This window comes from Pogona vitticeps, chromosome 4 (genome assembly GCF_051106095.1).
Source record: "Pogona vitticeps strain Pit_001003342236 chromosome 4, PviZW2.1, whole genome shotgun sequence".
NCBI lineage: Eukaryota > Metazoa > Chordata > Lepidosauria > Squamata > Agamidae > Pogona > Pogona vitticeps.
The window spans coordinates 230844102-230859060 of record NC_135786.1 but is presented as its reverse complement, the minus strand read 5'-3'; the positions used below and the strand labels follow the sequence as shown (position 1 = coordinate 230859060).

Sequence of the window (14959 nt, the reverse complement as noted above, 5' to 3'; positions counted from 1 at the left end):
CCCCGCTCTGATTTCAAAGACAGCCCTGCCTCTTTACTGAGTGTTCCCTTCCCCCTCTCTTTAGTCTGTTGGAAGCAGTTGTTTGTTAGTTATTTTGCTGTTAATCTGTTCACTGTAAATAATGAACTATTTTTTTATTTTTCTCCTCAGAGTGTGTTATAGAGACTGTAAGGTAAAGGTTCCCCTTGACAAATTGTGCAGTCGTGTCCGACTCTAGGGCGCGGTGCTCATCCACGTTTCTAAGCCGTAGAGCCAGTGTTTGTCCGTAGACAGTTTCCGTGGCCATGTGGCCAGAGCAACTAGACACGGAACTCCGTTACCTTCCCGCCGAGGTGGTACCTATTTATCTACTTGCATTTTTACATGCTTTCGAACTACTAGGTTGGCAGGAGTTGGGACAAGCGACAGGAGCTCATTCCGTCCCGTGGATTAGAACTGCTGGTCTTCCGACCTTGCAGCCCACAGGCTTTAGCAGTTTAACCTGCAGCGCCACCACATCCTATAGTGACTGTAAGTGTCAGTTAATGAGAAAGGGGTGGACTATCTGGGGAATTTGAAGCTATCCACCTCTGTGAATCTCTGGACTTCTACTACTGCATAGTAAAATTCAAAGTAGAACCAGAAATTCAAAACTCTGCAACAAAAACTCTTGGTTGCTCAGTGTTTTCTCACATCGGGATGCAAGATGAAAAGCATTCCAATGGAAATGAAAAGTGCTTTTTTGCTTCTGGTATTTACACCTGTAATGGCCACTCAAGCATGCAATCATCAGCAAGGGCCGTGCTTGTTCTTTCCTTTCCTTTTTTTTCCTTTCTGATTGAGTTTCTTCTAAAGGACCCCAACCCATTCCAAGTGTTATTCAAGGACTCTTCTGCTCAACCAGGATTATCATGTTATCAGCTCCTGAAAAAAAATGCATCTGATTACCTTTCTGGCATAGAGTTTGCACAAAAGGAGGCGGCTTGGTTTGTCTCCTATTTCTGCAGAAGAGGAAGTGAGGCAGAAAGGGAAAGAGGTAGATGATTAGCCCGGTCTCCCATAAGGAAACATGTCTTTCGGGAAGGGATTTATCTTCCCACTCTAAATAATTTTCTGACTGAATAACTGAAAGCGTTCATTTTGAATTCCAAGCCAGAACCGACTTTACTTTGAAGTTATTGGGGGCTCTGCAGGTGTGAAAAGTATGTGTTCTTCAGTCAAGTCGGCTTGAATGAAGAGCTCTGCGGGGGCCTCAGAGGAAAATGGACCCCCTGACACACATCACAAAATTGTGGACTATAATTTGAGGCAGCTAGCAGTCTCTCTTGACAAGAAGCCAAGAGCTAGTAGGAGGAATTAATTACCATATCCTTAGAGTCAAGAGTCCTCTGACACGAACAGAAATAAATCTCAAGAAAGAAGCAGAAAGGCCCCAATTGTTTTAAAAGCCACTGAGATGCTTGTCCACTTCGACATCTAAAGACCATGATTCATTGGCCAGAATCCAACTGCGGATTTATACTGGTTTAAGTGCAGAGGTGTGAATAGTGGCAGTGAATCGCCATTAATTAACGAGTGGCAGCTTGCAATCCTAGTCAGCCACCAAGTCGCGTGACCGGCATGTGACTAGGGACACAAGTGGCGACTTCTTAATTAGCAGCCATTTGCCACCACAAGTTATGCCATGACATCTGCACCAGAATAAATCTGTGATAGGACGCTTCTCATCTTAATCTTTAATGTCTTCACAGATAAAACGGAGTTGTACTTTTTTACCTGTGATGGGCTCCCCACCCTTGTTCTCCTGATTCGAACCACTACTGATTCTCCTGATTCGCCCAGATTTTACCCACTATACATCGCGAAAGATTTTTCTTCTTCTTTCTACATGTTGCATTCGTTCGCTCTAGTCTGCACTGGTTTCTGTATCCTCATGTAATGCCATTGCAACACAGTGTTGTCAGTCTAAATGTTATCAGTAGCTTTGGATGACACCCCCCTTCATCCCAACCAGCATGGCTGGCAGTGATGGATTGTGGGAAGTATAGTTTTTAGAACATCTGGAGAGTGATAGCTTGACTGTCTTTACCGTCCAAAACATCAGCTCTATCACTGAATTAATGCTTCTTCCATGGCGACTGGCCACAAATGAAGCACAGGGACGAGAACCCTCAGGTCCTGGGTTCACATGTGAGTCTCTTGGAGTTCCCCATGGCCATGATACTAGTCCTTGTTTCTCCCCCCCCCCCATGGCTTTTGTACAGGGTCCCCCCCCTTCTCCGTCTAAAGGCTGAAATGTATCTTCTAAGGTTTATTTGAAGGTTAAGAACTTTATGTGATGATACACTGGGTGAAACCATGTTGCTATATCAAAGGTGAGCAAGAACGTTCAGCACAAGGGCCAAATCCAGTTTCTCAGGAGTTTTGAGTGGCCACATTGCACTGGTGCAGCCAAAAATAACTGTGGCTGAAATCCTGTTGTGCAGTTATGCAAGCGGTATAAACTTCTAGAAACAAAGTGTTGTATATCTATGTAGACTTGTGTGGTTCCTAGCCTTGGGTTCCCAGATGTGCTTGGACTACAATTCCCAGAAATCCTGGCCTGCACAGCTCATGGTGAAGGCTTCTGGGAGTTTTTGTCTAAGAACATCTGGACCCAAAGATGGAACCACTGACATATTGTATACCTTATCTGTTGAAGCCAAGTCTTGCAATTCAGTGTGGGACAGAGAATGTCTACGGGGATTTCTTAATTTAGGGCAATTCACGTCCAAAAGTTTGCATAATTGCGCCACAGGATTTCAGCCATTGTTATTTTTGGCTGCAGCTCCAAACATTTCTAAGAAACTGAATTTGGCCCATGGGCTGAAAATGCTTTCCCACTTTTGACATTTTGTTATTTTAGTCATTAAGGCATGTCCAATTCTTCGTGACCCATGGACCAGAGCATGCCAGACCCTCCTGTCTTCCACTACCTCCCAAAGTTGAGTCAAATTCATGTTGGTAGCTTCGGTGACACTGTCCAACCCTCTTGTCCTCTGTCGTCCCCTTCTCTTGCCTTCACACTTTCCCAACATCAGGGTTTTTTCCAAGGAGTCTTCTCTTCTCATGAGATGGTTAAAGTATTAGAGCCTCAGCTTCAGGATCTGTCCTTCCAGTGTGCACTCAGGATTGGTTTCCTTCAGAATGGATAGGTTTGATCTCCTTGCAGTCCAGGGGACTCTCAAGAGCCTCCTCCAGCACCACAGGATTGGAGCACCAGCTTCAGGACATAGCTGATGATCACAAGTAGTTCACAGATGAAAATGATATGTGTGCATCTGTGAGCTGTGTGCAGATAGCATCCCTGTTCGCACACCACATAGCACTGTTCAAGACATACACACCTTATCATGGCTGCACATTACTGGGGCTATTCTTTTCTGTGCCATAACCTGGCTTGCAATCCCTGTAGGTTGCACGACGGGTCTGGTCATGTTTAGTACCAACAAGTGGCAGCTGAAACACATTTTAGTCATGTCTACTTCTTGCTGAAGTGGGTGGAACAATGAAAAGGAAGCTGTGTGTGTGGTGGTTTACCCGTCTGGTGAATGAGGAAACATCTTAGATTCCAGAATCAAGCCTTCAGTACAAGAAACGTCAGCACCAGGCGTGTGTGAATTAACCGAATGAAAACCTTCTGTGGCCTAGTTCTTCTTCTTCCACACCCATCCCAGCCACATCCGAGACAGCTGGGGGTCAAATTATCCCGGACAAGTACCTTGGGTTCCAAAATACCTGGCAATTTGTAAACTATGAACCCATCAACCCATTACACAGAACAAGGTGTCCTGGATTTTTCATCAGCTACTCTGTTCACTCCATCATCTTGCTCCCTCTGGGTATGGGCGTGTGATTTACTTTTATTTTTTTTCCCTAATTGTGCCTCCATATTAAAAAAAACCAACTTCCCTGCATGTAGCAAGCTAGCCATTCAGGAAGAAGGTGACATTAACCTATTCTCTCTGCTGTGGTGCACAGGGAAATTTTTGACATTCGCAAATAAAAACAGTATCTACAGTTAGCATGGTTCCTACTTTGTTCCATATGAGTAGTGGGCAACAGATGGCCTTTCAGGTGTTGTTAAAGTGAAGCTCCCATCAGAGCAGTAGGTGGGCTAAGGCAGCCGAAACCTTGACCTAGATTGTTGAAATTTAGAAGGTGAAAAAATAGTCTGCTGGAAAGGTGTGTATTTCCCCTTGGTGTTGGCTGTTCGAAGACGGAGTACCTGTCTGCTCAAGTTCACGCAGTTCACTCGAACAGCGCTTCTTTGGTCCAAAGGAAACACATGACAGAGGTTCTCAATGGGGAATGTGTATGCTCATCCCTTGCCCAGTTCCCCCCCCCCAAAAATAGGCCAATCCCATGGGGTCCAAACTTAATCAAAAGAGCAGCAAAGCCTGGATGCCCAAATGGCCAGTTATAGTTTTGATGCCCATCATCCTTCATCCTTGATTGTGTTGGTCAAAATTCCTGGAAGTTGTGTTTCAGAGGCATCTGGAGAACAAGAGGAGCCCATAAGATCTACATAAGATCTTCCTCTCCTCACAGGCATCAAAATGAGGTGGAAGGACCTTGAAGGGATAAAGAAGGGGACACTCTGGAATGTGGATGCAGGATGAGATCTTTAATGCTTTCCTGAAACTTAAACAAACAAACATAAAAGTTCCTACACTGTAAGAAAAAAAAGAGAAGCAAGCAGGAAGTAAATTTCTGGCTCAACCTACACCCTGAATGACTTGTTTTCTACTTGCAAGGAGTACTGTAACATTTTTTAAAAAAATTATAATATGTCTTTAATTAGGACTGTTTAACCAATATGACACCCCCCCCCATTTTCAGAATGGAACAACCCACACTCGATACCACAGCATCAACCATAACTCCATTACAGCTGTAAAACTTGGGGAAGTTACTGTTTTTGATTAATTTTGTGACCCAGAATAACCCAGGGGACATCCACCCAAATGGCATGTTGGGAGAGAGAGAAGAGACCAAAAAAAAAGATTTATTGATCCAGTGTGTGTTAGTCTGTGGAACTCCTTGCCACAGGATGTGGTGATGGCCTCTGGCCTAGATGCTTTTAAAAGGGGATGGGACAGATTTCTAGAGGAAAAGTCCATCGCAGATGACAAGCCATGGTGGGGATGTAGAATCTCCAGACTTGAAGGTACCCCCAAAGGCCAGATGCAGGGGAGGGGGTATCAGGAGACAGGTCTCTAGTTGTCCCATGTGCTCCCAGAGGCATCTGATGGGGCCACTGTGAGATACAGGAAACTGGATTAGATGGGCCCCATGGCTGGATCCAGTACGGCTCTTCTTAGGTTCTTAATAATAATAATCTTTGAACTGCAGAGTTGGAAGGGACCTTATGGAGTTCAGCCTCTGTCAAGGAGCCCCAGTGGGGAATCGAACTCACAACCTCTGGCTCCTCAGCCACATACCTAAACCTCTGAGCTATCCAGCAGTTCTGTCTCTCATCCAATGGTTCAAAGATGTAACTTTCACAAGCCCAGAGTAGATCAGCCCTAATACTCCCAGATCAAGTTCTAAGCTACCCTGAGGGGGAGAGGAGAGGATTTGGCAGCTTGCCTGATAACACAGAAGAACACTTCCAGGTGCATTTTCCTCCCCACCCCCCCACCCCGCCTCCACCCAGTTCAAAGTGTGTTGGGGATGATGCAGATGCATTCCACAAAGTGCTCTCTTTTTTTGTGTGACGGACATTGGACTTGCCCTGCTCTTGTTTTCGATTTGAAAAGCGGTGCTCAAACAAAGCTTTGCGCCATCAAAAAAAACCCGAAAGCACTGAAGAGGCAGGGGAAAGAGAGGCGGATAAAAGCGGCTCTCCAAGGCTGACACCAGGCTTTTGAAAAAGAGAAAGAGCAGAAGACAGGAGATAAAGTATGTCGTGCAGGTGGGTAAGCTTCTGGGGAGCCCTTCAACAATAGCTCCATCTGGCAAGAAGTGGCAGAGATGAAGTTGAACATCAACCAGCATTAGCTAGACAGAGCGGGAAGAGGAAAGAGCATGCCGCCTGTGTGTGCTCAAACGAATACAGTACTCAGTGGCTAAGGAAGAGTCTTCTTCAGTGTAGAACTCAATTTATGGCACCCCTAACAAGAAAAGATTATATAGCAGGTGAAGAAGACTTTTTTTAAAAACAGGCAATGACTGGCTAGTGTCCCATAATTTCTTTCTTTTTAAAAAATGCCCTTTTAAAAAAAGCTGCAGGGGCTAACATTATATGCAGAAGGCAAGTCATGCCTCCAAAAACTTATGATGGTAGGTGATGTTCTGTTTGTGCAAATGAGGAATGATGGGGTTGACACAGAGGCCTCCACTTTTCGACAAGGGTGGCACATGTGCATAGGTGGCTGACTGGCTAAATTTCTGTCTCCCCATAGTAGATCACACTGGACTTGATAGAGAAGACGTCTGGGGAGGCAGGGACAGGATGAGGCCCATGCAGGGCTGGATTAAGACCTTTAGAGGCGGAAAGCACTGCAAAGATTATAGTGACCCCTATGAATATAACATGCAGTGGCTCCCACAGTGCGAAAGAGCCCATATAACATGCACATTATATGCATGAGAATATGGTAACTTTATTGTATAGCATGTGGCGGAAAAGAACGACATATTGTATACGAAATCATACCTACAATCACATTACTGGCTTCCAACCATAGCTTTCATGTTTTGATTAGTGTAGACAGATTTTGTCAGAATCTGTAAACTGCAAAGCTCAAACAAGAGCTTAAAAAACTCTTTGGGTGCATTTTTTTTCAATGGCTGTTGCTTCTTCCGCTTGCAGAAGGACCAGCAGCCCTTTTTATCCTTATTTTCACCCAAATTCCCAAAATATAGAAGTAAGTCAAAACAAAACACAACCAAGCAATGATGATGATTGATCATTTCGCTCAAAACATTGAATTTTCTCACTGAAAGCAAAGCAAAAGCATATTGCATATATACCGCTCCATAGCGCTTCAAGCACTCTCTGGGCAGTTTACAATTATGCAGGCTACACATGCCCCCACCCCACAAACGAGCTGGGTACTCATTTTACTAACCTTGGAAGGCTGAGTCAACTTTGAGCCGGCTACCTAGGATTGAACTCTGGGTTGTGAGCAGAGTTTTGGCTGCAGTACTGCAGTTTAACCAATGTGCTGTGAGGCTCACCGGGCAAGTCTTTATCCTTTTTAATTTTTACTGGTTCATACTCAGTTGGTTTAGGCAGAGAGGTGGTTTTCTTGGGACTCTTGAGGGAGGGAGAGAACCAAGGGCGATGGATGGATGGATGGATGGATGGATGGATGGATGGATGGATGGATGGATGGATGGATGGATGGATGGATGGATGGATGGATGGATGGATGGATGTGGTTTGTTAAGGAATGTGCACCATTTGCACGGTGGTCCATGGTAAATCCAGCACTGGGATAGAAAAGACACCAACCCTCTGTGGTCCCTGCTTCCCTTGTTGATGCCCTGAGCATATTGTGCTTATTTTGCTTAATGGTTAATCTGGGGCTGGATGCAAGTCCTCACCACTGCTGGAGTCTCTGTTATGGATCCAGCTGGCGGAGGTTTCCTGCTATAAACTGATGCGCTCTGGTCTATGTGTAAGCCCTCCCGAGAAGGAACACATCTCAAACCGAGGCACTGAGTCACTTCTCTTCCAGTGGTACATACCTCTGCCATGTACACAGCCACACACTGGCTGGATACAAAACCTAAAATGGGAATACTACGTCTGCACACCGAGGAGCTCTCTTGAGCTGCCCTCAGCTTCAGCTGGGTGATCCTTCCTGGTGGAGTGTCACTGGCTGATCCCAAAATAGTTTTTCAATACCTAAAGAACTCATCTCTCTCTGTATATGGGGAGGCAGAGATTTTGTGGTTTTTTTTTAAAAAGGAATGCTCAAATCGCTTTGGGAGGATGTGTGCCTTGAATTCAGCTGGTGTTTTTTTAAATTTTTCATGTGCTGTTTAATTGCTTTTTAATCTTGCACCGTGAGCTGTTACCTTTTTTTTTTTTTAAATTAAATTATTTTGCACACTGCCTTGGACCCCCTTTATTGAGAGGCAGGCAGGATTAAAAAAATATAGAGAGATGGATCTGAAACACTGGCTTGGCAGTTTGTGTCGGTTCATTTAGTGGCTGAACAGGTGTTTGTTTGGCGCTTCCCAGACTCCCCCCCCCGATGGGCACCCATTCAGAGGCAGTGTGACCTGTATATATATATATATATATACATGCAGGTTTCCCTCCAGAATTTGAGTATCTTTTCAAGGGTCTGAAGGCTTGCCCTCTAAACCCTTCCATTTCTGAAGAGAGGGATACAGGTAGGAAGCAGGTGATTTCATCACCCTGTTGAAAAGTCATTCGGCCTTACTTCTCTCTGCAGTCACCTGGTATCGGTTGTCTCATCAAGCTACCCCAAAGCTACCGGTTGACAAGAAGGCCCCAACTAACAGTGGAAAGAGTCCAGCAATCTGTAGCTGATCACGTTCTTCAACTGCTTCCATCCTTCTTGAGCCTTTAAAAACTATCTCATTTTTGGAATGGGTGACCCTCATTTGCTTTCTTTCCTCTTCCCTCCACGTTTTCATTTCCTTTTGTGTGCTGCCCATAAACTGTCGATAGGAGTTTTTGTGACTCTAACCTTCTGTTCCCTACTCCAGTGGTCCCCAACCTTGGGCCTCCAGATGTTCTTGGACTTCAACTCCCAGAAATCCTGGCCAGCAGAGGTGGTGGTGAAGGCTGCTGGGAGTTGTAGTCCAAGAACATCTGGAGGCCCAAGGTTGGGGACCACTGCCCTACTCTATCTGACAGTGGCTCCTTCATGAGGATCTTAATCCGATGAAATCTTTCCCCATCGGCCCCTACCTTTCTTCTACCCTCCTCAGCTGGAATTATGGGGAAATGAACATTGTACCATCTCTGTGCAAAAGATAAACTCTACCACACATCTCTACCATGTTGTTGTTCTTGTTTAATTGTTAAGTCATGTCCGACTTTTCGTGACCCCATGGACAAGAGCACGCCAGGCCCTCCTGTCTTCCACTGCCTTCCCTCGAAACCCTTCCATTTGAGATGCCCCAAAGAGCCCCATAGAAATGCAAACTACCAATAACACATAAGCAGACAAAAGCAATCCTATTTGTACTGAACTGTTAATTGAGCTCCTGCCTTTATAACCATGAACAGTGTATTAAATTTTGTAAACATGACATTTAGTACCTGGACTTAATTGCAAATGCTAAAACATCTGGGTGTTTTTTTAAAAATATATGTGTGTGCTTTTTTTTCTCTCCATAATAGATCACAGCTGAACAGAGAAGAATAGAGTACGGTGAAGAGGCTGTATCTACTTTTCTGGATGCTGTAAGGTATGTACTTAGATAGAAAAATGATTTCTTTCTCCTGGCTTGGCACACACAGCATATATATCTGTGTGGTGTGCGCACAGGCAATGCTGGTGTTGCAAGACCATCACTGCTCCGGCCCTCCCCCAGATGTGTGTACAAGGACATGGGATCACAAGATTCCTCCAGCTGCTGCAAAAGGCTGTTGGGAGGGAAGGGAGGCGTCTTTCGTAGCCCCCTGCCCGATTTAAAAACCAAGCAACCATCAGGCATAGAAGTTTTCAGTTCTTTTCCTTTGGCTGATTTGTGAAAGATATTCCTCTTGTATTTAATTGGGATTTGGGGTGTTGTTTAATGGTCGACTTGGCGTTCCACGTTGTTATTGCAAGAAGGTGATCTTTTGAATATACATGCTTGGTGACGTTGCTTTTACAGAGCAGACCCACACAGACTGTGACGCCAGAATAATGAGGTAAGGAGTGCTTGTCAGTTTTGTCACCCTCAGCGAAAAGGGGTGATGTGACAGATTGGGACGCCGGGCTGAAAAATGAGCAACTGCTGTGAGGTATTTTACTCCTGCCTGAGAGTGAAAAGACCATCAATTTTCTCATCTGCACCAGCATTCATAAAATAGCCCAGTGGTAGAGTAGGCCTATTTGCATCAGTGGAGCTCACGGAGGAGTTTACTCTGCAAATCCCCACTGATTCTGTGGGCCTACACTAGTTGTGACTTACTAATGAATTTCAACCAGTGTGCATGGGTATGTCGAAAGCGATTCTCTCGAACCCCTGGTTGGGGGATGTTTTAAAAAAGAGTTGGGCCTTTTTGTTAGTCTTCCGCCATCCTATATTTACAAGGGACATGCCATGGGCTTCGTTGAGGCAAAGACTTGTCTGACGCTCTACAACATGCGGTTTTGAACAGGGAAATCAAATGCAGGTCTCTGACTTCTGATCTGACCTCCGGATTCACACGCATTATTCCTGGAGTCGGCAACATGCCCCCTCACTGTTTTTGCAGCCCTTCCCAAGTGTCTAAGGCTAGTCGTCAAATTTCTGTGCTAGAGTTTTTGAAAAGGGATATGCAAGGAGACCCACACACCCAGAAAATCTAGGAATAATAATCCTTCTGTAAATCTAACCATATAGATGGAATTTTCTCTCCCCTTTTTTTCACCCTTCTGTAGGCTGGACCAGTTAAAACACAGACATGGAAAACAGCACTCAGCTGGGGTGCAGGGGACCAGCAAGCTGCAGGGAACCAACCACCCCCACAAGGGCCTGCTAGTCCCAAACCTATTCAGGGTGGTGCAGAATTGCTCTTGGGTACCCCTAAAGGACCATACACCAAGCCACAATTCCAGATAAGAATCTGTGCAGTATATGTTTAATTTAGCATGTGGTTTGGCACCGTGGGTTAAACCTCAGAAGCCTCTGTGCTGCAAGGTCAGAAGACCAGCAGTCGTAAGATCGAATCCACGCGATGGAGTGAGCTCCTGTTGCTTGTCCCAGCTCCTGCCAACCTAGCAGTTCGCAAGCATGTAAATGTGAGTAGATAAATAGGTACCACCGCGGTGGGAAGGTCATGGCATTCCGTGTCTAGTCACGCTAGCCACGTGACGACGGAAACTGTCTTCAGACAAATGCTGGCTCTATGGCTTGGAAACAGGGATGAGCACCGCACCCTAAAGTTGGACACGACTGGACTAAATGTCAAGGGGAACCTTTACCTTTACCTTCGGCCCTATAAGGGGATGTGGTGGTGCTGCGGGTTAAACCACAGAAGCCTCTGTGCTAAGTGTACCTGCATTATTTATTTGGCTATGGTGCCAGAGTTTGGGAGTTCAATTCCCCACTGTGTCCCCTTGACCGGGGCTAGACTTCATGATCCATAGGGTCCCTTCCAGCTCTGCATTTGAAGTAGTAGTAGTAGAGGTGTAAAGGCATTATCCAATTGGAAGAATTCCTGGCTTCCTTACCTAATGATCTCAATCATGGACTTCAGCATTTTTACAGCTTTACATAGAGGGTCAACATTTTTATTTTTGAGAGATCCACCACCACCCCAAGATTACTTTTTTGGTTGGACATGATCAACTTCTTACCAGTATAAGCGTGCTGCAGATGCTGGACAGACGCCCGCTGCCCAGATGCATTGTTTTACTGTGCATTCCTCCACCTTGAAGAGGCCCTGGGGGTATTCTGGTGCCTATCCAGCATCTGTAGCAAAGACCAGTACCACAAGTTATGCTGCTTCTTTGCCAACTCCTTCATGATATCCTGTTAGGACAGCTTAAATGTATCTTTAAAAAAATTTAATGAACCCATTTACCTTTTGCTTCCTTGGCTTGCGTTTCTGTTTTTTTTACGTTTGTGTTCTGTTTTATTCTTCTGTGTTTGAGACTCAGGCAGATTCTTTAAGACCGCTGTGAACTATGCTGTTCTCCTGTTCGACCTGATGACACCATTCCTGACCCGGTGTGCAATTTAGCCGAGCTTCTCTTGCTGTGATTTTATGTTCTCTCCAAATGTTTTTCAGGAAATTTGGCTTTCTCAGCTTTCTCTTTTAACTTCCTTTCCATCAGTTCCCTAATCTTTGAAAAGTTTCCTCTTTTGAGGGTAACCATTGGATTTTCTCTGAACTTTCTTACTTGCCTGCCTATTACATTTTATAGCCCAATGGTCTCTGTTTCTAGCCAGCTGAACACCAATTGGATCTCGCACTAGATCTGGAGTACCGTTCAGGATTAAATCTAGGCGGACCTCCCTTCTGATCATTCCACGACCATTCTAGGGCACGGTCCTTATGCATATGTAGACATGCTTCTTCTCTGTCATGGCTACAACTTGCATTTATCCAGTCAATGCAAGGGTTGTTGAAGTCACACATCACTGCAACAGTATTTGTCTTTGCATGCATCCCTGATTTTTTTCCCCTGTCACCCTGACCACCAATAGGGAGCAAGGGTGACCCCATTTCCTTTTGCAACCCATTGTTGCCAACCATAGGAAGTTATCTCAAGAACTGCTTCTCCCTTTATGAGCCTGCCCAGGTGTTAAAATCTTCAGGTGAGGCCTTTCTCTCAGTCCCCACCGCCTTCAGAGATGTATCTGATGGGGACACAGGAGAGGAATTTTTTTCTGTCACTGCTCCCAGTCTCTGGAACTCCTTCCCACTGGAAGCCAGGCTGGCCTCATCTTTGCTGTGCCTCCATAAGCAGGCAGATACCTTTCTCTTCAAGCAAGCTTTCTCTTAATGACTGGTTGCTGGAGTGAGGTTTTTAAATGGCTTGTTGTGCCTTACTGCTTTGAATGCATTTTTTGGGGGGATTGCTTTTGTTTACCATCTTTTAATGTGGTATTTGTTTGATCCCTTTTTAGCCTTTGTATATTTGCTGTTTTCAGCTTTTAAGTATTGTCTTTTAATGAGGCAAACCGCCTTGGGACCTTCGTTGGGAGAAAGGTGGGGTAAAAATATTTTTAAAAAATGAATAATAAATAAGATGGAAGAGACGCTGCACCGTTTCCTTCTGTGCTTATGGCTCCCAGTAGGCGGGTGAGGAGATAGCCATGAAATAGTGTAAAAATGTGCTTTATACAGGAAATGTACCATTCTGTACGAGGCATCCGGTTCTTTGAGGATTTCTGGGTCTGGTGTTGGTGGTTTCGCTACCACACTCTGTTGTGCACTCTTTAATACATAGATCTGGGGTGGCAGCTGCCGTATCCCATGCTGCACCGGCAGACTTCCGAGGCAGTCTGAATCTCCGATCGTCCAGCCCCAAAATGGCAGTAAAAAGAAAGAAAACTGTGCTGGCGCAGGCTGCTGGGGGTCACAAGACTAAACCGTGCGGCTCCTTTGAACCTCAAGAAGTTTCAAAATAGCCTTTCCTAAATGGGTTGAAAATAGAATGAGTGTCATCCCAGGGCCCTCTGTGGCTGCCGACTCATCGTTTAGAAGTGGACCCCCACCCCCCAGCATATGTTTTTCTGTTCTTCCTCTATGGTTTGAATCCAGAAACGACACCGCGGTTGACAGGATGGGCTTTGCCCGCCTCAGCAGCTTCCTGTTATGCCCATTCTGTCTACCTCGTTTTCACCACCCCCCTCGAAACAGAGCGCTTCAGTCACATCCTGCCCGGTTAGCTGAAAGGTTTCTGACACCGCCGCCGAAACAGCTTAACGTGACGTCCCTTGTTAAATGCACTTTCATTGAGCTCAATGTGGGAGCACAAAACCTGTGTTGGTGGGAAGAAGCTATGGGGAGTTTCTAAGCCCATTTGGTTCTGCTTGCTGAGGAGCCAGCCTGCAGTCCAGAACTCGGATCGCGCTTGGTTCCAGATTGCACAGAAGCTTCCAAACACCTTCGGCCAGACATTGTACAAATGTATCTACATCTTGCCAAGGAGAGTGTAGCATCTAAATCACCACCACCAAAACATCAACCAGAAAAGGCCAGGTGCTTTGGACTGGATTGGATGGGTACCACTTTAACTGACATGGCCTCCTCTTCCCGAATCATAAGATCCATGTTATTGAAAACTTTCTGCTTGAGAACTTTAGTGCAGTTCTCTTGAACTGCAGCGCTGTAGCACTAAATCGGTAGTGGTTCCCAACCTTGGGTAACCAAGATGGTCTTGTACCGGGGATCCCAGTACCCTCAGCCTTTACAGCTGGCAGTGAAGGCTTCTGGGAACTGCAGTCGAAGAATGCCTGGATTACCCAAGGTTGGGAACCACTGCTCTAGATGGTTCTAAAGACCCCACCAAGCATCTAATAGAAGCCCCCTTTTCACTTTTGTACTGAACAAACAGCGGCCTGAAATGGTCCCTTCTTCCAGGGAAATGATCCTTTGGAGCTTAAGACTCATGGCCTCCCTCCCACCACAACATGCATTAGTTTGAACTGAAGAGGAAAAATGGCTCCCTTTGTTGTTGTTTGTTGTTGTTGTAGTTGTAGTTGTTGTAACGTTGTTTCTTCCAAAGCACATCGTTGTTGTTGTTGGCAACAACTGAGTCCCTCAACCAGACTGAACCAACACAATCCTTGTTGGTTGCTTTGATGAGTGGCTTTGATATTCTCCAGGTGCTTTTTTTACCCTTATTGTTAGTAAAATGCTTGTTTTGCTGGAAAAAAAGCCCTCTGTGTTCTGGTGGAATCGGATTAATCTCTATTTCTTGCTGTTCTTCCTTCTTTAAAAAAAAAAAGTAAAGAAAAAAAAGAAGTTTGGGAGAGGAGACTAAAACTTCAGTCTGTCAGCAGAATGAGTGAATATATTAAAGGTGGTAAAGATTTCCACATACACATGGTGTACAATTCGTTCCGCGAGTCATTTCGTATTGCGAAAATTACATCTTGTGAAGCGCGGTTTCCCATAGGAATGTATTGAAATTTAATTAATGCATTCCTGTTCGTCTTGCAAAGCATGGCCATAGAAAAATTTGTCTTGCGAGTCACCAAAAAAAATTGCAAAACGCTTTCGCCTTGCGAGTTTTTCATTGCGTGAGGCATTCGTCTTGTGAGGCATGACTGTAATTGCATCCTAGCTAGATTACTATAGCACACT

General features: G+C 45.1%; 1 protein-coding gene across 5 annotated transcripts in view; it reads left to right on the top strand.

Moving 5' to 3' along the window:
- ST3GAL1 (ST3 beta-galactoside alpha-2,3-sialyltransferase 1) overlaps window positions 1-14959 on the top strand; it is a 124278-nt gene that overhangs the window by 35613 nt on the left and 73706 nt on the right. For 3 of the 5 annotated variants that reach the window (XM_072999363.2, XM_072999359.2, XM_072999362.2), the window contains exon 2: window positions 9350-9417. The gene's annotated coding sequence lies outside the window, so the exon portion shown is untranslated. Of the gene's footprint in view, window positions 1-5796; window positions 5936-9349; window positions 9418-14959 lie in introns of those variants that run through there. The other 2 variants (XM_072999364.2, XM_072999360.2) reach the window with 1 other exon arrangement.